Source organism: Rattus norvegicus, chromosome 5, assembly GCF_021556685.1.
Source record: "Rattus norvegicus strain SHRSP/BbbUtx chromosome 5, alternate assembly SHRSP_T2T, whole genome shotgun sequence".
NCBI classification, from domain to species: domain Eukaryota; kingdom Metazoa; phylum Chordata; class Mammalia; order Rodentia; family Muridae; genus Rattus; species Rattus norvegicus.
This window is the reverse complement of record NC_141538.1, coordinates 134229053-134255910: the sequence shown is the minus strand read 5'-3', so window position 1 is coordinate 134255910 and position 26858 is coordinate 134229053. Positions and strand designations below refer to the sequence as shown.

The window sequence follows — 26858 nt, the reverse complement described above, 5'->3', positions numbered from 1 at the left end:
CATAGTGGCTGCTATTGTTACTATTGATTATATTAACAGCAGCCACAAGCAGGCGCACAGCATGGCAGGAAGGCCTCTGCCTGTTGTCTTCATTGTTTCTTGATGAGGAAATTTTGTGGGCTTCGGGTGTTCCAGAATTAAGATTCCTTTTCTCTGCTAGTCCACATGCTGTGTTTGTCGCCTTGTAGCAGCCGCTCTGCCAGGCTCGGCAGCCTGCCTTTACCAGCCCAGCCACACCATTGAGGCCTGCTGCTGGAGGCTGACATCTGCCAGGGAAGCAAGTATCGTCCCAGATTTTCTGTTTGCAGCCGGAGGTGAGCTGGCAGAGAGGGCATAAAGCAGGCCTTGGTGCAAGCTCTGGCTCCACATATTGGGCCAGGTTCTTCCCCAAGTAATTGATGCACAGTGGGTCTTCAGCAGGAAGCAGCCTCTCACTCTGAGTGTGTGTGTGTGTGTGTGTGTGTGTGTGTGTGTGTGTGTGTGTGTGTGTGTGTATTGGTTGATTGGAGAGCAGGAAGAGTAGCAGAGAAGGACCAGGCAGGCAGTAGGGTCTTCCAAGCTACAGGAAAGGCCCGAGACTTGTCTAGACTCTAGGACTTAAGCCCCTTAGACTCAGTTTACTCGTTTGTAAAATGTGGGCAAATATGGGTTCAAAACCACTTATCATGTATGTTTAAAAGTCTATGATTTGGATTTCTGGAGAGAAATGTCAAACAGAGTACATTTTATAAAGCTCTGGAGCTGGGTAGGGAAGCAGGCTCTGGACAGATGATTTCTACAGTGGGATACATGAATGCAAACCTCATACAGAACTGCTGAAGACAGGGTTTGTGTCATCAAAAAAAATCTTGCTCCAAATTTCTGCAAAAAACACTTGACTTTGGATCTTCTTTGGTTTTGAAGTTGAAGGTAGAAGGCTGTGGACCTGAACAATCTGTTTCCAGAGTCTAAGCTCCTCCTTATAGCATGTAACTTTTATTCTTTTCCATGACAGCAAACCCACATTTTGCTATCCAGTCACCTGTTAGGAGACAATAGGGTTCTTTCCACTGTTGGCTGTTAGAAATACTGCTGCTGTGAACAATTGTAAACAAGTTTTTTTTTTTTGTGTGTGTGTGTACATATGGTTCCTATTCTGTTGAGTATATTCCTAGGGGTGGAATTGCTGTGTCAAATGGTAACTTTGTGGTTAACTTTGTAAGGAAATGCTAGCCATCTCCCGGTCCCCAAAAACTGGCTACAGCACTCTACATTTTAAAAGGCAGTATATAGAGGTTTGATTTTTCTATAGTATTCTGATTATCTGACCACAGTTGTCCTCCTGAGGGTGAAGTGGAATCTTATCAGGATTTTGATTTGCATCTCTCTGATGATTACTCTTTAAGTGTGCACTGGTCGCTTCTACCTTATTTGTAAAAACAAAACCCGTCCTCAGATACTTTATTAATTTTAATAACTGGCTCGATTGCTCAGTATTAGCTGCGAGTGTTCTTTTGTTCTAGACAGAAGCATCTCGTTATGGATGACTTACAAATGTTTCCGCTCTGCCCAGGCATTGACCTTTCACTGTTTTCTTAAGATTTATTTTTATTGTGTGCCTGTGTGTAGGCTTGGGCTTGAGAGCAGTGTCTTCAGAGGTTGGAGAGGGTGCTGGATGGCCAAGAGCTGGAGCTATGCACAGTTGTGAGCTGTTAGACATAGGGACGGGGAACTAAACTAGGGTCTTTTGTGAAGAGCACTAAGCTCTCTTACTGAGCCATCTCTTTAGCCCCAACCTTTTACTGTTTGGATAGCTCCCTTGGAAGCACAAACACTCGACATTTTGATAAAATTCAATTTATTATATCACCTTTTCTGTTGCTTGTGTTTTGGGCCCCATATCTGAGAACCCATTGTCAAAATCAGGATGTTGGAGGTTTATCCATATCATTTTCCCCCAGGAGTTTTATAGTCTTAACTCTTATCTTAGATTTTACACCATCCATTTCTGTTTATGATGTGACTTAAGGATTGCGTTTATTTATTTTGCAAATGCCTGGTGATGTATGCGCCGTTTGAGGACCTCTGCATTAGATGGTAAGCCCTAGGAAGGCAGAATTCCTATGTGCTGTACTCTTGACACCAAGCATGAAAGTAAGGGACAGCTAAGGGGATGAATGGAACAGCGAGGAATCTTATACTCCCAAGACTGCAGCGAGGGTGAATGCGCCACAAGTCAGAGATCGGCATCATGTCAGAGAGCAGACAGGTAGGGACTGACGTGACATCTCTTTCCTTGTCAGAGCCTGTGCTGCTACAGCGAGGCTTATCGTTGGACATATCCTTGATTCCGAGCAGTTCAGTTGCTAAACAGGGGCCTCTTTGACATGAAAGGTTTTCATTTTTGACTTTTTCTGTGCAGAGATGTAACTTGACTCCATGCAGGGTCTCCATCTCCTTTAGGTCACTGGTCTGCCTAGGAGGCCCCCCCGAAGTTCTCCAGTTCCCTCTCTGCTGCTTTTTTCTCGCTCAGGATGAGCAGGCTTCATCTCTCACAGGTGAAGTTTCCAGGCACACACTGCTGCCTCCCTGGACCCACCCAGATGCCCCTGTCCACTCAGGGGCAGGGACAGAGCCTGGCAGTTCACCAACTGTCATCTCAGCAGCCAGTTTCAGGTGGTGAGTTAAGGAAGAAATACAAACATTAGCTATTTTTTTCTTGGCTCCAACATATTGCTTCTTCAGATTGAATATATGCCACTTATTAACAATATAAGAGAATTAATATATTGTTTTATTATAATATATTGATATTATTAATGATGTGTTAGGGCATATTATTTATAGCTGCTATCCATTTCCTACATGCTAGAGTTGTGCACCGTTCCTTGTACACGTCTCCTTTAATTCTGTAAGGCAGCTGCGATTGTTCCCATTATAGAGAAGCGTGCACCTCAGAGTTTAGGTAGCTAACTTGAGGCTAGATCTGAACCTGTGCCATTTTGGCTTCAGGGGTTCTGGTTTTGATTCTGAAGTCTCCCACCTTGACTGCCTTACTCTAGTCTTGATTAGCTGCACCAATCACCACACGCTCAACATCCAGGCTTTCTGTTCCTGGCCTTTGACTTGACCATCCCACATGACTACTGTTTCTTCAGCAAGGAACAGCCCTTATTCTGGGCTCCTCTCAGTGCTTCTGCAGCTTGAGAAAACTCTAGTCAGGGATAAACAGAGTTTGAATTCACCGTTTATCCTGCTGGACCAAGCTCTGAGACAGACTGAGTAAAAGCTCATCCGATGTATGTGTCTTGGTCTAGACTCTTTCCCTGGAAGCCAGAGAAGATGTTCCCTCCTCCACATGTCTTCTTGTTCTTGCTGTGCAGTCTTTCCTGGGCACAGTGTGAAGGCCAGCCAGAGTCACCTGGGGTCTCTGCACAAAAGTCACGCACCTCTTAATGGCATTCTTATGCTACCAGCTCAGCACCCATGACCATAGGAGTGGGATATATTTTGCAGAGCCCTGGAGGGGGCATGTAAAGAGAAGAAAGCTCAAGAAAGTGCTAAGGTCCCAAGACGCAAGGCCTGGTGGGCGCTAGGCTGCAGGGTAGCTGGTGTCTTTTCCAATGCAGTTTGACCACTGCAACGCAAATCATTACAAAAACCCATCTAGATATAGTCTCTTACTGTCTTGTTTATTTCTGTTGATTCATTTGTTCATTCTGGGAGTCTCTCACCTATCACTGGATCTCATCATTTCTGCTCATTGCTGACTACTTCCTCACCCACCCATTTCCCCAGAAGTCTGCACAGGGGACATCTTTCCTTACTTCTTTGAAAGTTTTTCTCAAATGACACCGTGTTTCTAAGGTCCTCCATTCCATCCATCCCCATAGGAGAAGACCTGGCCCCATATAATTTTCTCTATGCCTCTTCCTAGTGTGCTCTGCAATTTACCTATCTGTTTTATTCATCCTTACGCTCTGCTGGGTGTGGCAGGGGGCTCGTGGTGATGCCCAGATCGGAAGGGCAGAAATGTACATGTAATGAATGAACCCACTCATGCAGCAAATCTGGCTTTGAGAGTCTGTTGGAGACAGTTGCTTTGGAAAGAACTCAGGTCCAAGCCTGGTGCTTGGAGGCCTGAGGACTGGGGTGGCTTACGTTAACAGACCTATTGACAGGTGATAGCTAGAACATTCTCAAGGTAGTAGGAAAGCTGGTACAAAGCAAGTAAGAAGGCACAGACTATTTGCAGAGCTCTTGCTGAGGGCTGCTGGCTGGACCTGGTGAATAATAACTGAGGGGAGGAAGTCAGGGAGGACTGAGGTTAAACACTGGGCAGTCTGGATGGAAAGTGATGTCATCTGCCAAGGGGTACCCTGGGAGCTTCAAAAGGAGAGGGAGAGATGATGTCTTCAAGACCTCCCTTTTAAACCCCATTTTCAATTACAACCGGACCCACGGTTTTTGGATTGCTGCTTTCCTTTTGATTCTCATTGTCTGCCCAGTGCCAGCACAAGGTTACCTCATCCATCTCTGCCATCTTACCTCTGGGTGTCAGTGAAATGTGGCTTCTCAGGCAGACACACCAGGGTGTCACACAGTAGGAGACCCGCCCATATGCGTCCACCAGTCATGGCTGGTGTGGGCTGTGGTGAACCTGTGATGTGAGCCAAAATGGTAGAGTCTGACACTTGGACCTGGGCAACTCCAAATGACTGCCTACCTATAGAATATTACAGATAAGCCTGCTTCGGAGGTTTGAAGGGACATCAGCCACAGTTCCGCAGCTATGGAGCTTATGTGAAACCACAGCCCATGGAGAGGAGGGGGAGAGAGAGAGAGAGAGAGAGAGAGAGAGAGAGAGAGAGAGAGAGGAAGGGAGGGGGAGGGGGAGAAAGAGAGGGAGAGGGAGGAGAGAGAGATGGAGAAGGAGAGGGAATGAGGAAATGCACAAGTGAGCCCCAGCCCTTTAGGGGGACTTTCATGGGAGGAGCTGGGAAGGGCCATTTCCTGCAAAAGATGAGGGAGGAGGTGTGGGCTAGCAGGAGGGCTCCAGAGGATAGGGAAGGATTGCTCCTAGGCACACAGCTCCACTGATGACTTAGCTTTGACTATAAGTTGCTTGTCCCAGCAGAGGGCTGAATGGCCAGTGCTAAGAGGCTCCAGGGAAGTTTCTTGTTCTGTGTGTGTAGCTGGAATAGACTTTTCTTTGGAGAAAATCCCTAAGGGATTTCAGATATTAGGCCAATGACATTTCTTCTTTCCACATCCTCAGATAACCTCTTTGTCCAGGGGAGCCAAACCCATAGCCTTGAGTGGAAACAAAAGTTTCAAGAATAGGCTATAATTGGTGCTGTGTGTAAGAGCGAATACTGCTCTTGTGGAGGACTAGAGCTCATGTCTTGTGAACTCTTGTAGGTTTCCAGTACTCACATCAGTGACTGGCAAACACCTGTCACTGCAGCTCTAGGGAGATATGACTCCTGTGCACGCACTTATGTGCCCATGCATAGGCATCCACACATAGTTAAAATAAATCTTTTAGAAAAAAATCAGTTAAAAGTGTGCCAGCTAATGGATGAATAAGCAAAATGAAATCGAAACTCAAGAGTTTGCCATTCTCAGTGGATGGGTATTGGCACCCAGAGGATGAACAGCAAGGGTTGTCAGCAGTGCCAGGAAGAGGTGCAGATAGGCACCATGTGTCTCTGATGGATGAGTATGGCTGCCCACCATCGTTCCAGTGTCTAATCTACCCTGGGACATATCCCCAATGGAAGCTGGCACCACAGCAGGCAGTCAGCACAGTCCAGAGTTGGAATTGTGTATGGGTCCTGGAGGCCCAAGAGCTGATGAAGATATGGTGTCAGAAACACAAGGGCTGGCAGTGGAGACCTAGGGAGTGGGAGACCTGAAGGGGTGAATGAAAACAGAAATGACAGGGTGGATGTTTTGGAATATGCATTTAATCCCAGAACATGGGAGGCTGAGACAGGTGGATCTCTGTGATTTTGAGGCCAGCCTGGCCTACAGTGTGAGTTCCAGGACAGTGGAAAGTTACACAGTTCACTGTCTTAAAGAATGAATAAACCCAAGGACAACGGAAATGACACTGTTAAGTTACGGTGTCTAGGGATCTGTACTTGTGTTACGTGTAAAAGGAAAAGCAAAAAACAAATGCTTCCTAAGAGGACTTGGAGTTATTTTGGGAAGGACGTGTTTGTGCTTGGGGTGATTCCATAGAGGTGTGGGGTGGCTTCCATAGAGATTTTTCTTGACCTGAAAATAGCTATGTGTTTCTGCTCTACAAGAGAATGAATTTTGGCTGTGGTGGGGCTTTTTCTGGGAGGGGGGAGCACCTCCTCTCAGTGATCTTTCCATTTTGTTAGGTGGCCTTGATGAAGTAGCCTTCCAGATGTGGAAATGTCAAATAGAATGTCAGCGACAGTAGACAAAACTATTACTTACTGTAAAAAAGTAACACCAGCAACTGTGCTGAGCTGAGCTGAGCTGAGGACCACAGACTACAAAGAGGGGGAGGGCTGGCAGTCTCAGAGGGAGGAGGTAGATGAGGGGGACCTGGATATGCATTATTGGCTGAGGCCACCTTGTCCTTCCCCTGCCTGTGGTCCCGCAAGGCTTGGGTGTGAGGGTCTGGGAAGCACTACATGGCCCTGGGGCTTCTTAGCCACCAGGAAGAAGGGTAATCAGTTTCCTGTGTGATAAGGCACAGGGATATATTTAGGTAAAAGCAAAATCATGTTTAACTTCCTTGTGAGCCTGTCTACAGAGGCACTGGAGCCTGCTCAGTTCACCACAGCTCCTTGTGGTGGACGGGGACAGCGATCCCCATTTTGTGGTGGAGGCAGCCACCGGGGTGTGGGTTGAAGACCCTGGGGAGGGCAAGCCTGACCCCTGACCTTGGAGACTCCAAAATGGGTCTTCGAGGGAGCAGTAGAGACCATTGGCTGTAGGCTTTGGAAGCTCAAGACTGTCTTATACCTTGTGGTGGGACTTCAGGAAGCCCTTTGGTGCTCTGCTGTGCCACCTCAAAAAATGAAGGGACAGAGAGGGTGGCTGGGCTGCCCCTTAGCCTTTACAGAAAGGAGTTTTGCATCTTTTGGTTCCTATTGCTTCACCTCCTGTGCTGTGTCCTTTCTACCCACACAGCCTGCAGCCCGCCTTGACCCCTCTGCTCTCTAAGGAGAGGCAGAACTGCTCTATTGCCTAACCAGTTCATCTAGAATCCTGGGAAAGAAATTATGCCACTAGCCCTCAGCCTGGCCTCCTAGCCGGTGTTGCTCACACATGGAAGGATGAAATGAACCTCACTTTGTCATATCCAGCATAGGCAGAGTCTACCTAGTGAACAGCACAGAGGGCACACGGCTCAGAGAGCCCTTCTTACCCACCAGGGAGGATGTTTTGGACAGGGAGCATCCTGTACAACTGCACATCTTACTGCTTTGGGTTGCTGGAGAAACCAAATATCCGTTTTTCTCCTGTAGAAGAAAACAAGCCGAAGGGAACCTTCAGAAGACTCCTTTCCACGTGCACATAGTGCTGAGTACAGGGCCCGGAGGGAAAAAGGAACCACAGTTAGTGGGCTAGTCTCCACCAACTGCCAACTTTAAAAGACGCCAGACACAGAGGGTAGCCAATTTTCAGACCATTCACATGTCACCTCGCTCCCCACGCTCCATGGAAGGATGATGACATATTGGTGGAGATGCACAAGCCATGCTCAGGGCACACATTGCTCCTCTCTGCCTGCAGCCACCTCCCGGTGTTCTTCATTTCTAACCCACTCAGGCCCTGCTCTGGCCTTATTCAAAACCACTCACTCTCGGGTCTCTCTTAGGCAGAACTTTTCCCTGGGCCTGACCTCCCCCCCCCCACCAGAGGCACCCCCACCCTCCCACTCCTGATCTCTCAGGTACAGGTGAGTTTGTGTGTGTGTGTGTGTGTGTGTGTGTGTGTGTGTGTGTGTTTTGTAACTGTTTCTGAACCAGCTCTCTCAGGCTCTTTTCTTCCCTCAGGGGCTGTGACTGAGCATGGGTAAAGGCTGTTGTGGGCAAGGCTGATGGTGGAGACTGTGTCAGGAAGTGTTCAAAGAGTCTGTGGATGGCTCTTAACCCTCATTCTCCCAGGCACATCTGTGACACAGCTCCATGGTCTCAGGAGATGAAAATGTCAAAGAGACCAGGCTACACTGCGTCTTAGGCCTGCTTTGCTACCCACACTTAAGGAAGGTAAAGCAGAGAAAGAAAGAAGGACCCCCATCTAAAGCCCTGAGATACAAGGATGGGTTTTCTCCCTGGCTGATGGGCCAGGGAAGAGTTTGCTCAGTGAACACATGCCACCAAGTAAGTGCCATCAAAGGCACAGTCACCTCCTTTACAGTGCAACCCTTTGCAGTTCCAAAGGACTCAGCCCACCTCCAATCTGTTGGTAGCAACAAGTGCCTGGCTATACCTAATTTCTCAGCAGAGAAGTTGAGGCCAGTGTCTGCTCCCTGCATCCCTGTGGAAGACACCCTAAAAGGGCTGTGAAGGTGAAGGCCACCATCACCATGCTGGCTTCGGTGTTCTGGAATCTTCCTGTATAGGGAGGGCATGGAGATGGGAGTGAAGTCATCTGGGTCTCTTTGAGATCTGTGAGAGCAGAAGGCCACGTTTAGAATTGTGTGTAGCACAATATGGGGAGAGTATATGAAACCTTAGGCTCACAAGGGTGATAATGCATAACAAGCACTGTGAAAATGCAAGTGTGTGTGTGTGTGTGTGTGTGTGTGTGTCTGTGTATGTGTGTGTCGGTGTGTGTCTGTGTGTGTATGTGTGTGTGTGTGTGTGTCTGTGTATGTGTGTGTCGGTGTGTGTCTGTGTGTGTATGTGTCTGTGTGTGTGTCTGTGTATGTCTGTGTGTGTATGTGTCTGTGTGTGTGTCTGTGTATGTCTGTGTGTGTCTGTGTCTGTGTGTGTGTATCTGTGTGTGTCTGTGTGTGTGTGTTTGTGTGTGTGTGTGTGTGAGAGAGAGAGAGAGAGAGAGAGAGAGAGAGAGAGAGAGAGAGAGAGAGTGTCAGTCCAGCTGGGTGTGCACCTAGGAGCTTGGTAGAACTAGGAGTTTTGGAAGAAGGGATCTGCTTTCTGGTAAACGTCCTGCCTAGCATCTTGCCCCTTTGCAGAGCTGGGGACATCAAGTCAGGGAGGTTGAGGCCTAGCAGTGAGGGGCCAGCTTTGAACTTTGGAATCCCTCCTCCTCCGGGTCAGAGCACAGTGTTGCAAAGGCCATCTGTCTTCCACTGAAGGTCCACTGAAGGGTAGGGCTGTGATACCTCCTGGACTGCCCCACCAGCCTTTCGCCTGGCATGCCTGCTGTCTCTCACCTAATCTGCACACTTGTAGATAGGACCCCAGGGCTGGGGCCAAAGCCTTGCCAAATGAGAGCCTTCAGAGCTGGCAGCAGCTTAAGCTCTAGTTGGACTGTTTGGTGCTTGAGGGGAAACTGAGTTAAACCAAACCTGGGTAAGAAACAGGGCCCAGAGACCACTCTGTGACTGCTGCTCTGTGACCTTGAGCAAACACTTTGTTCCTTCCAGGAAATGGGTAGATTAGCTTTAAATCAACCCCACTCCGTGGGAGGGGAAAGAGGCACCCCCCACCAGTCCTTAGAGTGTCTTCTAGTGCTTTGGATCCAAGCAGAATACAACCTTCGAAGTTCAGGGAGCACCTGTTAGGAGAGGCCCTTGTGATCTTGGTTCTGTGTATCCCACCCAGCAGTCAGGTTGCAGGTTTCCGCCTGAGTGCCTCCTGGGCTGTGGCAAGAGAGAGGAGCTTTGGTCACTAGCCTGGGGCTGACCTCCGAAGCAGGGAGGATTTCCATGGTGCAGCAGAGAGAGAGAGAGAGAGAGAGAGAGAGAGAGAGAGAGAGAGAGAGAGAGAGAGAGAGAGAGAGGGAGGGAGGGAGGGAGGGAGGGAGGGAGGGAGGGAGGGAGGGAGGGAGAGAGAGAGAGAGAGAGAGAGAGAGAGAGAGAGAGAGAGAGAGAGAGAGAGAGAGAGAGAGCAGGATTAAGAGAAACTGCTCCGGTGGGCCGAGCCAGGGGCCAGGGGGTAGCCGGGCGGAAACTCAAAACCTCCGCAGCTGTTTCCAGTTTGCTGCTGGTGCTGGACCGAGGAGCGCTGCACTGGTTGGTTCCTGGAGCCGGAGCTGGGATCAGGAGAAGCCCGCAGTACCCTGGAGCGCCTTGCTTTGGCCTGGCCTCATCTAGGAGCTCTCTGTCCTCGCCTCCATGCGTCTCTCACCTCCGTTCTCTTTTTCTTTCTCTGATTTATTTTTTAAATACATTCGTATGATTCGTATGGAATCAAGGATATTGTGGAGATCTGTGGTTCTCCTGCCATAACGGGACATTGGGTTCTCTTGACCACAGACCCTAGAGCTTTTCTGCACTGGATACTGACCCTACCCTGAGCGGGATGCTCTGCTGTCCATCATAGAGAGATGGGAGGCTTGCCAAAGGCTCTGGGAATATGTGACATGCCCCACGCCGGCTCTGTCCTCCTGTCCACCCTCCTGGGTATCTCTTCCACCTGCTTCTTTCTCATGCAAAGTGATGCTCCCAGGATAGACAAGGACCCAGTGCTGGGTTTCATGCTCCAGATGGAGGCAGAAAGCCACTGCTTGCTATGGTCCCGATGTCAGGCTCCCAGCAGCAGCTGACCCCTGTGATAACTCAGCAGGGGAGGGAAGGGCAGTGCAGGTATCGGCGCTTAGGTTTCAGAGTCAGACAGGCCTGGTGCCTTCCAATTCTGCTTTTCTTCCTCATAACTGTCTTTTTGTGTAGTCACCCTGGGCCTCAGCTCTAAGTGAGGCAGGTCTCAGTCAACAACAACCATAGCCACAGGGCTCCGTACAAAGTAAGCTTTGAGTTATATGGTTTCTGCCTGTTCCCTTTCCTATGTATGAGGCTGTGGGACCCCAGCCCTCTTTAGCTCTCTTAGGGCCACCTCCTGGAATAAACTCCAATTCCTACATCAGCAATAGAGGTCCTTCATGATGGCTCCCAGATTTATCTGTCCGGTTCCCGTCTGATAAGTACCTGCTAGAAGCTGAAACACATTTTCCATTTTTCCATTACCATCATGAGAGTAACTTCTCACTTCTCACCTATACATGTCTTTATGGAACGAGGTCTGGTCCAACATTTTCTTAGTCTGACAGACAGGGGAGGGCCATACCCGGTGTTTCAGGGGTAGCATATCATTACAGAGGTCCAGCAGAATGTCTGGCCATGGGCTGGATGGTAGATGGGAGGTGAGTTTCAGCGCTGGGTGGTGTCAGAAGGTCTGTCAGGGGCTGAGCTGGGAGCACATTTTGTTGAGGTGGCAGAGGAAGAACCACTGTTCTTCCCCAAGTAGCCTCCCTCTTGCCCTCCTCACTGTTCAACTCACCTTCCAGTTTCACCTCCAACTCCCAGGCTAGACACCGAGGTGACTGAGTGGCACTAAGGCATGAAGGCCTGCCACTTTCCATATGGTCACTTTTAGGCTGAAGCACACTCGTGGATGGGGAGGGAAAAGTCAGGAGCCCGTGTTTGAGCTTTATTTTGGTTTACCCGGGCTTTAAAACCCTCTTGGGCAAACACTCAAGCACTTGAACCTCAGCTGCTTTTGGAAGACATAGACAAGATAGAATGGAGAGAGTCCAGTTTCAGCATCCAAATGCTTGTGCACCTAGAGCACTTGTCGGGGCGACTGCCTGGTTGCCATTTCCTCCTGCTCTGGTGGTAACTCTGGTGCTGCTGTTCCACAAACCAGATGGCACTGCTGGAGGCACTGAAATGGGCTGGCATTGTCATTGTTGTCATTTGGTACTCTCAGTTGGCTGGGTTCCAGGAGGTGTGCACTTTCCTAGTAACAGAGACTGGGAAGTCTGGGTTCGAGTCAAATCAATCTGAACTTGACAGGTGTGTACAAGACTGCACAATGCACAGGAGCTTCTGCAGCCTGCCTGGAGCAAAGGGACAGAAGAGACAGGGCCTTGGTTTGGGAGGACTGGCTAAGGACCATCCTCTCTGAGGTCCTTCCTGGGTTCTGTATGTGTGAGAGCATTTCAGGAAGCCTCTTGAAAGCTATCCTAAAATGTATCCTTGTGTTGGATGCCACTGAGGACCAGCCATGTTGGGTACCACTGAGGACCAGCCATGTTGGGTACCACTGAGGACCAGCCATGTTGGGTGCCACTGAGGATCAGCCATGGTGGGTACCACTGAGGGTCAGCCATGGTGGGTACCACTGAGGGTCAGCCATGGTGGGTACCACTGAGGGTCAGCCATGGTGGGTACCACTGAGGACCAGCCATGGTGGGTGCCATTGAGGAGCAGCCATAATAGGTGCCACTAAGGACCAGTCATGCAGCCTTTTGGCAATGCTTTCCGTGCTTCACTGATTTAGTTCTAGAAGCACACTACTAAGCAGCCTTGACTTTTTCTTTGTGAGTGTGATTTGGCCATGATTGCTGAATTTGAGGTGATGGCATCTGTCTGGTCCCAGCATCAGTTCTATGTGGGGCTAGGGCCAGGAACATGGTGCTCCTTGCAGGGTGCTTCTGTCCCCCTGGACAGTGATCCTGGTGGTGACTCTCTCCAGTGGAGGACTTGAAGTAGTAAAACCAGGTGTTACAAAGACAGAAGAGGCTGGTAGTCTTTATTTTTGCTGTTGGTGGTTGTGGTGTGTGTGTGTACATTTACATCCGTGTGTGTGTGTGTGTGTGTGTGTGTGTGTGTGTGTGTGTGTGTGCATTCCCCATCAAGCTTCTGACATGTCACATACAATCCTACACTGTTGTTTGAGATAAGGACACCGAGAGCTACCTCATGCAGCCTCCTCACCACACAGGATCCTATATTCACATGTAACAGAGTTATCTTCACCTACCCAGATCCTGGTGACCTGGGGAAGCTGCATTTCTCCCTTGGCCTCCTTCCCTAGAAACATCTTTATTTTGTGACTATATGAAATTATTCACTTATAGTAGTCATTATAATTATTATTATCTGTTTAGTTAGCATTTGAAAAAGGAATTGCACTCTATTTTTTTTATTAAAGCACAAAACCAAAGCTGTCTATATCCTTCACCGTAGGGATGGTTCTATATAGGAAAGTCCATCAATGTAATCCACCATTAAACAAACTGAAAAGAGAAAAATGATAATATCATTAGATGTAGAAAAAGTCGTTGACAACATTCAACACCCCTACATGTTAAAAACACTTGAAGAGATCGGAGATTCAAGGCACATACCTAAACACAGTAAAGGCAATATACAGCAAGCCAATAGCCAACAGCAAATTAAATGGAGAGAAACTTAAAGCAATTCCACTAAAATCAGGGACAAGACAAGGCTGCTCATTCTTTCCACATCTATTCAGTGTAATACTTGAAATTCTTGCTAGAGCAGTGAAACAACTAAGGGAGATCAAGGAATACAAATTGGAAAGGAAGAAGTCAAAGTATAGTGACTTGCAGATAATATGATAATATATAAATGACCCCAAAAATTCTACCAGAGAACTCCTATGGCTGATAAACACCTTCAGGAAAGTGTCTGGATACAATAAAAAATAACAGCAGCTCTCCTTTATACAAATGATAAATGGGCTGAGAAAAAAGGAAAACAATACCCTTTACAATAATACCCACAATAACACCAACAAATAATACAAAATATCTTGCTGTAGTTCCAACGAAGCAAGTGAAAGACCTGCATGACAAGAACTTCAAGTCTCTGAAGAAAGAAATTGAGGAAGACCTCAGAAAATGGGAAGATCCCCTATGCTCATGGATTGGTAGGATTAACATAGTGAAAATGGCCATCTTACCAATACCACTCAACAGATCCACTGCAACCTCCCATTGAAATTCCAACACAATTCTTTACAGACCTGGAAGAGCAGTTCTCAACTTCATATGGAAAAACAAAAATTCCAAGATAGCTAAAACAATCCTGTAACAATAAAAGAACTTCTGGAGATATCACCATCCCTGACTTCAAGCTGTACTACAGAGTAATAGTAATAAAAACTACATGGGATTGGCATAAAAAGAGATATACTGATCAATGAAATAGAACAGATGACACAGAAATAAACCCACACACCTATAGACACTTGATTTATGACAAAGAAGCCAAAAACCATACAACAGAAAAGAGAAAGCATCTCCAACAAATGGTGCTGGTCTAACTGGATGTCTGCATGTAGAAGAATGAAAATAGTCCCATATTTATCACCCTGCAGAAAACTCAAGTCCAAGTGGATCAAAGACCTCAATATAAAACTGGATACACTAAATGTAAGAGAAGAAAAAGTGGGTAACTGCCTTGAACACATTGGCACAGGAAGCCAATTCCCAAATAGAACACAAATAGCTCAGGCACTAAGATCAATGATTGATAAATGGGACCCCACGAAACTGAAAAGCTTCTGTAAGGCAAAAGACACAGTCAATAGGACAGATTGGCAACCCACAGGTTGGGAAAAAATCTTCACCAACTCCACATCCTATAGAGGGTTAATATCCAAAATATATAAAGAATTCAAGAAGCTAACCTCCAAAAAACCAAATAACCCAATTAAAATATGGGATACAGAGCTAAACAGACAATTCTCAACTGATAAATGGCCAAGAAATACCTAAAGAAATATTCAACATCTTTAGTCATCAGGGAAATGCAAATCAAAACGACCCTGAGATTCCACCTCACACCAGTCAGAATGGCTAAGGTCAAAAACTCAGGTGACAGCAGATGCTGGTGAGAATGTGGAGAAAGAGGAACATGCCTCCATTGCTGGTGGGATTGCAAGCTGATACAAGCACCTTGGAAATCAATCTAGCAGTTTCTCAAAAAATTGGAAATAGCTCTACTTGAAGACCCATCCCATTGGAGAAAGCCAACCCTTGACAATCATACTTGACTGTGCTGGTAGACAGGAGCCTAGCATAACTGTCTTCTGAGGGGCTTCATCCTGCAGTGGATGAAAGTAGAGTTAGAGACCCACAGACAAACATTAGGAAGAGCTTAGGGAGTCAAGTGGAAGAGTGGGGGAAAGGATTGAGATGGAGGGGTCAGGGACACCACAAGAAGACCTACAGAGGCAACTAATCGGGGCCAATGGGGGCACAATAGAAGCTGAACTGTCAACCAAAGAGTATGTGTGGGCTGGACCTAGCCCCTACACACTTGTAGTAGATGTGCAGCTTGGTCTTTATGCTGGTCCCCTAACAATTTGAATAGGGGCTGTCTCTGACTCTGTTGCCTACCAGTGGATCCTCTTCCCCTACCTGGACTGACTGGTGGGGCCTCAGTAAGAGAGGATTAGTTTAGTCTTGCTGCAACTTGATGTCTCAGGGTGGATGGGTTCCCAGGGGGTGCCTCCCCCTTTTCTAAGGAGAAGGGGCAGGAGTAATGGAAAGGAATTTGTGAGAGTGGGGTTTGGAGTGGGTTGGTATAGGATGTAAAGTGAATAAATCAATTCATGAAAAAGATGTCTATATCAAGACTTAATGTAGAAGGCTTCTGACCTCAGAGGCAAAGTAGGAAACATGTGTGTCCACGTGATTTGAAAATAGTAGGCAAATCCTGCCCCCTCACACTCCTCCAGGGCTTCCAGGCAGTTCCAGGGTTCAGATACAGGTCTGTGCAGTCAGGACCCTTGGCTTTGCCCTCTGAACTTCATCACTGAGGCAAATGTATGTGATGGCATGTGATAATTGTGTCAGTGAGAATTTTCTTGAGTGTGGGATTGTGTGTGTATGGTATGCTCTGTGCTTGTAGGTGAGATAGGCTTCTTATAGCATAAGTGGTGTGTCTGGTCTTTGTATTTGTGGGAATATGTGTGGGACCTAGGAGTCTGTGTTAGTTAGATGCCTTTAGAACTGTTGGAGCTGTGTGTGTTACTGGACACTGGGGTTTGCCACCTGTTTGTAGAGAGCTGTGACGTGTATTAGGGCTGGGTATCAAAGCTGACTGACTGGGTCTGATTAAGACATAAAGCAAACCCCAAGAAGTATATGATTTTACAAATGGCTCCAGACTGAGGTTTGTGATAACAAAAGGCAGTGTTGGAAAATAGGCCATCAAACAATATTATTTAGGATCCACCTTTTCCTGTAATAAACCAACGTCAAACGATAGCACAACTGCTGTGAAAGTTCCAGCTTTTGCAGGAAAAATAGCCCAAGGGACCTAGAGCATGAGGCCTGTCCTAGAGACAGCAGAGATGTTCTGGGTTGTGGATAACACGTGCCTTGCATCTCCCACCTTGCCTTCATGTGATGGATGTTAACCCTGTTATTGGTGTGTCAGACAGTCAGCATCAGTGACAGTGATAACAACATATGAATGGTTATGAATATCAAACCTGAACACTCCCTTCCTCTAAATCCCCCAGGTCTCACCCAAGACAGACAATTGCACCCAAGGGGAACAGTTAATATATCAAGAGAAAAGAGAATTTAAAAGAAACAATTTCCTCAAAGGGATAAATAGAGAGGCCAAAATGTCCAAGTCATTGAAGAGAAATAACAATAGCACCTGATACAGAGTTCATATCGAAAGCTTTCTCTACATGGATGTCCCAAGAACATATTTAAGGAAAACATATTTAACCCATAAAGAAAGAATGTGATGTCAAAAGGGTGTGGAAGGGTGAAGACAAGCAAATAAGGACACACATGGAAACAATGGTGACTAAGTAGTCATCTTTGGTAGTAAGAGAGATGACTCTATGGGGGTGGGCACAAACAAAGGTAGAGTTGAAATACGGGAGGGCAATAGATGAAATGGAAAAAGAGTAATTTGAGTAATTAAAGCCTTTGAAGGGGAACTACAATTGAAACTTGTATTTTAATAAGTATACACACAAAAATAATAACTAGTTAAAAAATAAATAAAACAAAGGAACAGAAAAAATGAGGTAAAGAGAAGTCTTGGATAAATTCTAAAGAGGTCAGAAAAAGGAAATTTAAAAAAGCAACAGAGGAAAAGCAAGGAAACAAAGCAGAAAGTGATATGATAGAAAGTTAAATATACTAGGAACCCCAGTAAATGTAAATGATATAAAACTTCCAACTAAACGGCAGAGTTTGTTTTTTCAGTAGAAATCAACAAGTAGCCATTGTTCCTACTCTGGCTATATGATGTCTACCCAAGAGGCTATAAAATATAGAGACTCAGAGTTTGAAAACAATATTCTGAAGATAATATTGAGGGTGACTCCCAAATTGTCAAACTCAGTCATGTTTAGTAAAAGTGCTTTCAAATAAGTTGTACTTATTCTAGTAACATAATGTTAGTACAATATATTGAAAGATATTCACTGCATCCCAATATTAATAAGTAAAAAGAATGAAACCTTAAATGATCTCAGTAGGCTCAGAAAAAATTGGTAGAATGTCATTATATGACATGGTAATTGTTTTTTTTGTTTTTGTTTGTTTTTGCATGGTTATGGATCCAGTTACCCCACTGTGACACCGTGTGAAATGGTGGAACTTTTTTTTTTGGTTCTTTTTTTCGGAGCTGGGAACCGAACCCAGGGCCTTGTGCTTCCTAGGGAAGCGCTCTACCACTGAGCTAAATCCCCAGCCCCAATGGTGGAACTTTTAGGAAGTAGAGTCTAGTGGGAGTCATATGGGTCATTGGAAGCATGGTCTTGACTGGGATATTGGGCGTCCCTCTCTTTGCCATTCGATTGTTATGAGTTGAGTGAATTGCTCCACCATGCTCTCCTGCCTCTGTGTACTATCATATTCCAGCCCCAAAGCAACAACTCAGCTGATCATGGACAATAACAGCTAAATCTGTGAGCCCAAATAAATCTTTTCTGTTTTGATTTTAGGTTGATCATTTGTTGATATTTTATGGTAATAATAGAAAGCAGCCCCACCAATAGCATAAGGAAAATTCCTTAATCCCAGAAAGGGTCTCTACCACATACTTAACAGCAGGTGCAGAATGTGATTGGAGATTAGTTTAATTTTTCTCTTTAACATCAAGATTTATTCAAGGATGTGTGCTGTCACTGATTTAATCCAACAATCCAGTATAGTAAGGCGACATAAAGAAATGATTGAAATGCTGACTGATCATCACAGGATGCAACTGTCTATGTGGACTCTGGGAGCATCTACAGATAGGCTGTCAAAATGAATAAAAGCCCAGAAGATTTCTGCATTACAAACAAGATAGATTTATAATTACATTAAACAAATAGATTAGAAATCAATTGTGTATCTACAGATTACAGCAATGTTGAAAATAAATTAGTATTTATAATATGAACAGAAGACATAAGTTGCATGGGAATAAATCTAAGGAATTAGAAACTTAAAAATAAAAAAAGTTTTCTTTCTTTCTTTGTGTGTGTGTGTGTGTGTGTGTGTGTGTGTGTGTGTGTGTGTTACAGAAGATCCAAATAAATGAAGAGGTGGGGAAAGTCAACACCACAAGAAAACCCCATTTGGGTTTTCTTAAAATTAGTGATACATTTATTGGAATTAAAATTGAATTCCAGTGCACGTGTGTGTGTGTGTGTGTGTGTGTGTGTGTGTGTGTGTATGTGTGTGTGTGTGCACGCGCGCGTGTGTGTGTACATTCTAAAATTTAGATGGAATAATTAAGATTCAATAGTAGTTAAGAGACCTTTGAAGAAACTTAACAAAAAGATACATTTTTCCTGGTAAAACATAAATAAGATTTACTTTAAAATCTAGTAATTATGGTATTGTATATATTTTAATTAGTTATATTTTTGTGAATCAGTATATTTTTCCTCCCCCTAAAATCATCAAAACCCAGCAACAATAACAGTGCAAATTAAAAAAACAAAGAAAGATGAAAACAGAAAGAAAAAAGAGACATATTTTTAAAAACCTGGAGTATAGGTGTTATTTAATGCTGCTAAGGTATAGGAATAGTCCAAAGAAGTTGAGATAGGAAGAAAGTAAATAGAAGGTAATTATAACAAAGAACCCAAGAGTCAACTTTCTTTGATGAGATAACCTAGCAAATATTCTTTCTAAAGGTAAAAGGGTGTGAAAAGCATGTACAGAAATGTAAAAACTCCACCTTCCATTTCCAAAACTGACACAGTAACTAGAGTTAAATGGGCTAAAGAAAGGAGCCTCTTGGACTAGATCTGATTGAGAAAAGTGGAGGACACAGATTTATGAAAGATTCCTAAGGACAAACTTATTTGCTTTTATGGCAGCAGAGAAGAGACTTTGCTTAGAAACAGTAAAGTCTGTACTCCATATTTTCCTAGCCAGAGAATCCTTCTATCTATTAATTTAAAGTTCAGAAAATCAGAGCCCAACTCATTCATTGCTGGAAAGGATCTGTAATGCTTTCATTCAGCTCAAACAGCTCCAAAGATGTAAGAAACACAGCAACACAAAGCTAGGCTTGTGTGCAAAGAGAGGGAAGAAGAAAGAATATATGCACATGTTCACCACTCCTCAAAAATTCCCCCTCAGAGGAAAGCTTCCACATAGCAGATGAAAACTAGGACCAAATATTTAATCACAAATTATACTTTTCCTGAAGTCATTGTCTTTTTAATGTGGTGAATAAAACGCAAAGGTCCCAGGAATTGTAAGAATTGATACACAAGAATTTTGCAGACCCAAAAGAGTTAGAAAAAGAAATTACCCAGAGGTGAAGACGGATTAGAAAGTACAAAGGAGACAGAGAGTGAACATTGAAGGGAACCCAGCAAGTGACCTAAAGAATAAAACTAGACATGCTTGAAAAAATGAAATAGAAAGATAAGTTAGAGCAATATTTGAGGGAAAAATTAACATAGAAAAGAGACAATGAAGATCTATTCTGTGTACTTCTGGAGTCCCCAAATAAGTGAACTAAACAATAGTACACAGTAAATATTGAAGGGCTAAATTCATGAAGACTTTAGGAAATAATGTCTTGCCCAGTTACATATTAATTTAAAAATTAAAAAAAGAGTCTTTTGATAGCTCAAGTAATTTTAGGTCATGTATTAGAGGAAAAGAAAGTATAGACTTGGATTTATTTAAAAAAAAACTTTCAACATCATTGTAGTTTTATAAGTTCCTCACAGAAAGGTCTACAACAGAGAGTTTTTATACCCAGTCAAACTATCCACTATTCAGTTATATAGGCAAGCACTGATAAACATGTGTGAATGAGTCCTGGTCTATATACATCAATGGCTAATTGGTTTTCCAATGGAGGCAAAAGTACCACAAGTCTAAAATCAGCATGATTATATTCAAGAACAATAAATAAATAAATGATCTAAATTATAGAATTGATATAACTTACACGAACTGTGAGGGTTGAAACATTTACCATTTGTATCAAGTTAGCTGAAAATAAAGCACTTATTTTAAAGCTGACAAAGTAATTGAAGTGTATGCCCATGTTGGTTCATTTTGGTTGTCAACTTGGTAGGATCGGACGCATACTTCTGTTGGGTGTGTGAGAGTATTTCATGGAAGGGTTAGCCGAAAGAGGAGATTCTTTACCAGATTTTGCAGCACTTTCCTGCGGAGATCAAGACACAAAGAGGTATGAGGAAAAAGCAGGGTTGCTTTTGCCTGACTACCTTTACTCTCTGCTAGCGAATACATCTTCTATACTGCCAACGAAGTCTCCTTCACTGATAATAGAACACAGCTTCTTCAGCCTCCCAATGTGAACTGAATGCCAGTGGCTTCCCTGGAATATTCTGGGTTTTCTGTTCCGGATTCTGTTCCGCAGAGGCCTCCATACTTGCGGGCTCAACAAACTACTTGGTTTCCCATCTCTCCAGGGCATAGATAACCATTTTTGTACTAGTCAGCCAATATGGTTTAAGATAACTTAATAAATCCTCTTTCTGATATTCATTTGATCTATCAGTTCTGTTCCTCTGGAGAACCCTGACTAATCACGACTAATCATGTGCTGGTTGTTTTTTTTTCCACTTTACACAACCCTAGGCATATCTGGGAAGAGGGAATCATAACTGAGAAAATGACCTCATAAGAATGGCCTGTAGTCAAGTCAATGGCATATTTTTTTTGATGAATGATTGATGTGGGAGGTCCCAGCTCATTATGCTGGATGGTGCCACCCCTGGACAGGTGGTTCTCAGTATATAAGCAAGCAGGTTGAGCAAGACATGGGTAGAAACCCCATAGGCAGTGTTCCTGCATGGACTCTGCATTGGTTTCTGCTTCTAGGTTCCTGCCCTGACTTCTCTCAGAGATGGATTATAATCTGTGAGGTAAAGTAATCCTTTCTTCCCCAGTGCTTTTAATCACGGTATATCATAACAGCAATAGAAATCCTAACTAAGACAAATATAATGCCTATTTTTTTCTGTCTTCTCCATCTTGGATATTGCTTTTTAACAGCTGAGAGTTGTAAGCAAAAAAAAAAAAAAAAGTAATATGCCAGAGATGGAGGGTAGAAGAAAGGAAGGCTCACATGGCTTTACTGCTGCTTGTTAGAAGTGACTAATGACTAATAACAAGAGTTGCATAAAGTTAATGATAAACAGAACACCAAAACAAAACCGCAATTGCCACATCCAACAGCTTCACAAAATTAACAAGACAAAGCAGAAGGCGAAAGAGCAGAAAATAACTGTAAGACTGAGGGACAAGGCGGCAACCAAGGTCAAGCACATCGTTCATAGCAGCAAGCGTGAGAAGGCACAAGCCAATATGTTAAGGGAGATGGGACAAAACTCAGCCTAGTGGAGACAAGACTACAGAAAAGCCACTCACACAGGTTGAAATATGGTTCTGGCAGGGGTCCATCAGTCCCAGCACAGGCACAGAGGGAGCAGAGGCCATTAGCCGACAAGGAGGACTTCTGTTCAGAAGCCTCAGGTGAGCCAGAGGCAGGCACATGGAATGAAAGCTGTAACTGCAATGGACATATTTATGAGTTATCTCGGGCTGCCTATCACATCGCCCTCCAACTTAGCAGCTTCAGACAAGGAACCTTTGTTCTGGATTAGGACTCTTGCAGGAGGCAGCCCAGCTTTGGGGGTGCTGTTCGCTCAGGGGTTTTAAGGAAGCTGCTCGTCCAGGGCTACAGGAAGCTAAGATTTTACTGAGACTGGCACATTTTCTTCTGTGTTCACTTGTCTGGTAGGAGGAAAAATAGGTGGTGGTGGGGAAGGAGCTCATGGTGAAGGCTGTGGTGTCTCATGTCACCTGATCTTGGAAGTGACATAGCCAACGTTGCAGCTCTGTTCTAGGGGTCATGCAGGTAGATGTGGAAGGTCACACAGGATTGTGAATAGCAGGCAGCAGGGGTCACTGCCTATATCAGTTATGGGCATTTATGCACAAAACAACACAGTATTGGCCTCCATAAAACTGAAACCGTTAGAGATACAGGGGAAATGAGTTGCAAATAAACCAGTACTCATAATAATTAATAATAGAATTAATGTACTAGAAGACAAATGGGCAAGAGAGAATCAATATAGGTAGGAAAGCCTAAATATAACTTTGAAATCCTATGTTCAAAAAAGGACAATCCACCTTTAAAAGCAGCTACCTGTAAAAAGAGTGTTTGTGGAACACTCTTCTTGAGCAAGATGGCTCAGGGGCAAAATCACTTGTCACACAAGCTTCAGGGTGTGAGTTTGATCACCACAGCTCACAGTGGAAGGAGAAAACCACCTCCTGAAAATTGTCCTATGACATCCACAGGCACACCAGAGTATGAGTGTATACACAACACAACACACACACACACACACACACACACACACACACACACACACACCACACCACACTAAACTAAATTAAAACATTCATTTAAGACTATGTAGAAAAACTGGCTATATCAAAAACGTAAGAAATAGTATGAATTATGTTCTCTTTCTAAATTACAAATTTAGAAAATAACACTTAGATCAGAAAACAAAGAGGGCTTCTGCCTGAAAATTAAAACAAACATCAGCAGCAATGATAATCGAAGGCAAACTGCTAAGTTGAAATGAAGAGCATCTTGGTAATGAATCTACTGAGCATGGCTCATCAGAGCCTGGCGGGTTCCCAGGGCCAGGCTGCTGTCAGTGGCTGCGTGAGTAGATAGAGACCAGGCTTTCTAAGACTTAGATGGTGTCTGTAGTCAAGTGTGCTTGGGTGTCCCTCTGTTTTGTGCTCAGTGGGTGTAGAATTTCATCAGAGAACTGTGAGTTGCTGGGCTGCACCCACACTGATAAAATGTGCAAGTAGACAAAGAAAACTATCAGAGGAATGCAAATTAGGAGGGAAGAGGCAAAGCTCGAAGGCGAGTGTGTTCCTCGAAAAGCTGAAGAATGTGGTAATGACTCCGAGTAAGAGGTCTGTCTGCAACAGGAGTTTCAATACTAAGAGCCAACATAAAAAGTAAGCCATGTTCCTGTACCATAGCAGTGGGATCCGGGCTCACTGCCCAGTTACTCTAGCTAAACTGATGGACTTTAGGTTCAGTGGAAGACAATGTTTCAATAAGTAAACAAACAAATAGTAAATTGGGGGGGGGCTTGAGAGATGGCCTGACTGTTCAGAGCACTTGCTGATCTTGCAGAAGACCTCAGTTCACTTCCCAACACCTATGTCTGGTGGCTCACAACCACTTGTAACTCTAGGGGATCTGACATCCTCTTTTGGCCTTCTGGCAACTGCGTATATGTGCACATTTGTACACACACACACACACACACACACACACACACAAATATGAAATAAAAAGTAAGTTGGAGAGTAATAGAGGAAGACCCCCCAATGACAATATGTCCTCTTCTGGTTCCTGCCTAGGCATACACACCACCCCACCACCCCTGCACACACATCAGCACACACACACACACACACACACATACACACACACACACAATCAATATACACATTGACACACATCGAAACACAAACATCAAAGCACACACATTAAAACACACACATCGGCACACACACACCAGCTCACACCATGCATGCACACACATTCGTATTTAAAATATGAAACCTTAAGAACCTACAGCAAAATAATTAGCAAGCATAAGCTCATTTTAGTGGGATGACTAAATTAATAAGAAATATTAATCTCATGTATAAATATCACCACTTTGAAAGATATAATGAGAAAACCATTTTGTTTACAGGAGCAATGGCGATCTGGAGTGACAGAGCAGTTGAAGGCGAAGTTACACGTTGGAGTAAGGCTTATGGAAAGAAAATGCTGAAACCCTCCTCACAGACACAAAGGAAAACCTGGAGAAATGGAAAGACCATGTTTTTGGCCAGGAAGACTCAACGTCATAAAGCTGTCAATTCTCCCTAAGTACATTTCTAAATTTAATGTGATCCCAATAAAATACCAACAGATTTTTTTTAAAGCCAGACAAGCTGAATTCTAAAGTTCATGTGAAAAAAATAAAGAAATAAAAACATTTGGAAAAACTCTAAAGAGTAGTATCAGTGGGTCCACTCAAGCAGATAGTAAGACATATTAAATTTTCAATAACTGAAGCCATGAGGAATTGATCCGTGAGAGTGACACTGGCTGATCAACCGCAATAGAAATTCCAGAAGTGGGGGATAAATGCACACGTGGGAGATTAGTGCTCAAAAGAGTGGCCTCTAAAATTCAGTGAGAGAAATGATTAACGGTTCAGTAAATGTGGTTGAGGTCACTGGTGGGCCATGTGGAAAAAAGATAAAGTTAGTATCAAACTTACTATTGTCTACCAGGACAAATTCCAAATGGATGGAAGGCCGAAAAGCAAAAACTATGTCACAAATGTGACAGAAGAAAACATGCTCCGAGTAGGGATGCTCTTTTAAGACGTGACTCGAGAAGAGAGGACATCAGAGGGGAAAAATAGAGAAATTAAGCTACAGTGAGGAAGGATCTATATCAAAACAGAGTAACTGGGAGATAATCTCACACTCAAATGTTGTCAAATGATTCGTTTTCCTGATTTATGAGGTGGTTTTAGAATGAGCAAGACAAAGGAGCAAGAACCCAGTAGGAAAATGAGTGAAGGAGAGGTACAAACACCCCAGAAAAGGATGCACTTGCTTGAGACCAGAGAAATGCAGATTAAGGCTGTGCAAAGACCCACCCACGCTTCATGTGACAATGATTAAAAAACGACCCAAGAGTCTGAGAGTGTATCCTCTCTGCAAGGCTGAGGGGGCAATGCCCCCAACACTGCCCCTACCCCAAAGCATAAGAACTTAATAAGGAAAGATTGAAAACTTCTACAGGAGGACCTAAAGACTTAACCAAAACAATAGAAACCTCATTGGACACACAGGTGTTAAATTAATTCCCAAATTAGTTAATAAAGTCAAAATGTTATGGAGTCATACGTTCCTCTCCTCCAAGCTTTGACTGGAACAACTGGGGCCTGCTTAGCTTTAGGAGCTAAAGTGTCCCATGCACTGAGCATATCCTGTCACCTGCCTTCTAAGGGTCTCACATTTCTTTAGTGACGTGCCTGCTCCCCTGTAGACCACACCTGCCTATGGCCTTGGGATCTCTCCTCTTGCTGTTCCTAATGACAACCCATTCTTCTTCCTCTCCCAAGACGATCATACTGAGAATGCACCCACCCATTTAACTCTGAGATGCCTTCTCTCCTGCTCCTGCCTGGACAACGAAGTAAAAAGATCACGTCCTTCAAGAAGCACCCAGAATCTCACCACACTGGATTACCTGTGCTTACGTCCCCATGGTCGTTTCTCACACACATCCCTGCCCTGCCACCCTTTATCCATGCCTGTGTCTCTTACTTCTCCCCAAACTATGGTTTCCTTGGGAAAAGTGGAGCTAATATATCAGGGTGTTTCTAGGGCTCTTCCCAGGGCCAGGCATGATGTTGGCATCCTACCATCGATGAATGACTGGCACAGCGCCAGGGTCCTGGTGCTGGGGTTGAAATCCTAGTTACTGCATTTGCTTCATGTGTCAAAGCACAAAAATGGTTTTCTTCCATGTTTCTCGTGTGTGAAATGAGGCTGAGTAAGAGAGCCTGCTGCATGGTATCATCCCGAAGACTCAGAGTCAATACACCAAGTGCTTAACTTGGCGCAGAGGCTATGTTAAGTGGTGCAGGAAATATTACTTACTACGGCAGCTAAATCATTTATTCATGTATCCCATGTATTACACATTTTTCCCCTTGTAAATGTTTTTATCTTATGCCTTTTCTGTGCCAAGTTTTGGGCTGGGTATTGGAGCCACAGATGTAAACTAGACAAAATCGGTCCTTAATGGGGGTAGGCACCAGGAAGCAGGTGTCCAGGAAGAATGGTGATGAGGGGGTCTTGGCTCAGAGTTGGTAGACAGGGACCCCTGAGTGAGGACACACCCCTCTTCTCTCAGAACACATTAGGAACAAAGCCAGTTAAGGGTGGAGACCTGTATAAATAGGGGCTGGGCTGCGAGGCTCTTCTCAGCCTTCATTGACAGCCGAGCCTTGAAATTCAGGGACTTTGGTTTTTCATTGACTAATGCTGCATTTCATTGAGCAGAAGCTTCCCGCTAAATCAAAACAGATGAGGTTTAAAAAATAATTCTAATTGATTCCATCCCTAGAGTGCAAACCGTTAGCCCCTAGGCCCAGCTAAAATGGGAGAGTTGTGTGCAGGTGGACCCATGTACTCCTGAAAGTGAGCATATGCTAGGGCAGGTGTGTGTGTGTGTGTGTGTGTGTGTGTGTGTGTGTGTGTGTGTGTGTACACGTGTGTGTACAGGTAGTCACCCTATTCACTGACCAGACTCTGATACTGCACTTGCCCCAGTACTCAAGACTTCCCCTACGGTACTCACTAATCTTGATGCC

The 26858-nt window shown here is 44.5% G+C and overlaps 1 long non-coding RNA gene across 2 annotated transcripts in view; it reads left to right on the top strand.

Annotated features, from left to right (window-relative positions):
• LOC148005985 (uncharacterized) overlaps positions 1-26215 on the top strand; it is a 157384-nt gene extending 131169 nt beyond the window's left edge. Inside the window, exon 3 of one of the 2 annotated variants that reach the window (XR_015620436.1) lies at positions 24171-26215. This is a non-coding gene — a long non-coding RNA (uncharacterized LOC148005985). The remainder of the gene's footprint in view (positions 1-24170) is intronic. The other variant, XR_015620435.1, reaches the window with a different exon arrangement.
• Positions 26216-26858: the final 643 nt, after the last annotated feature.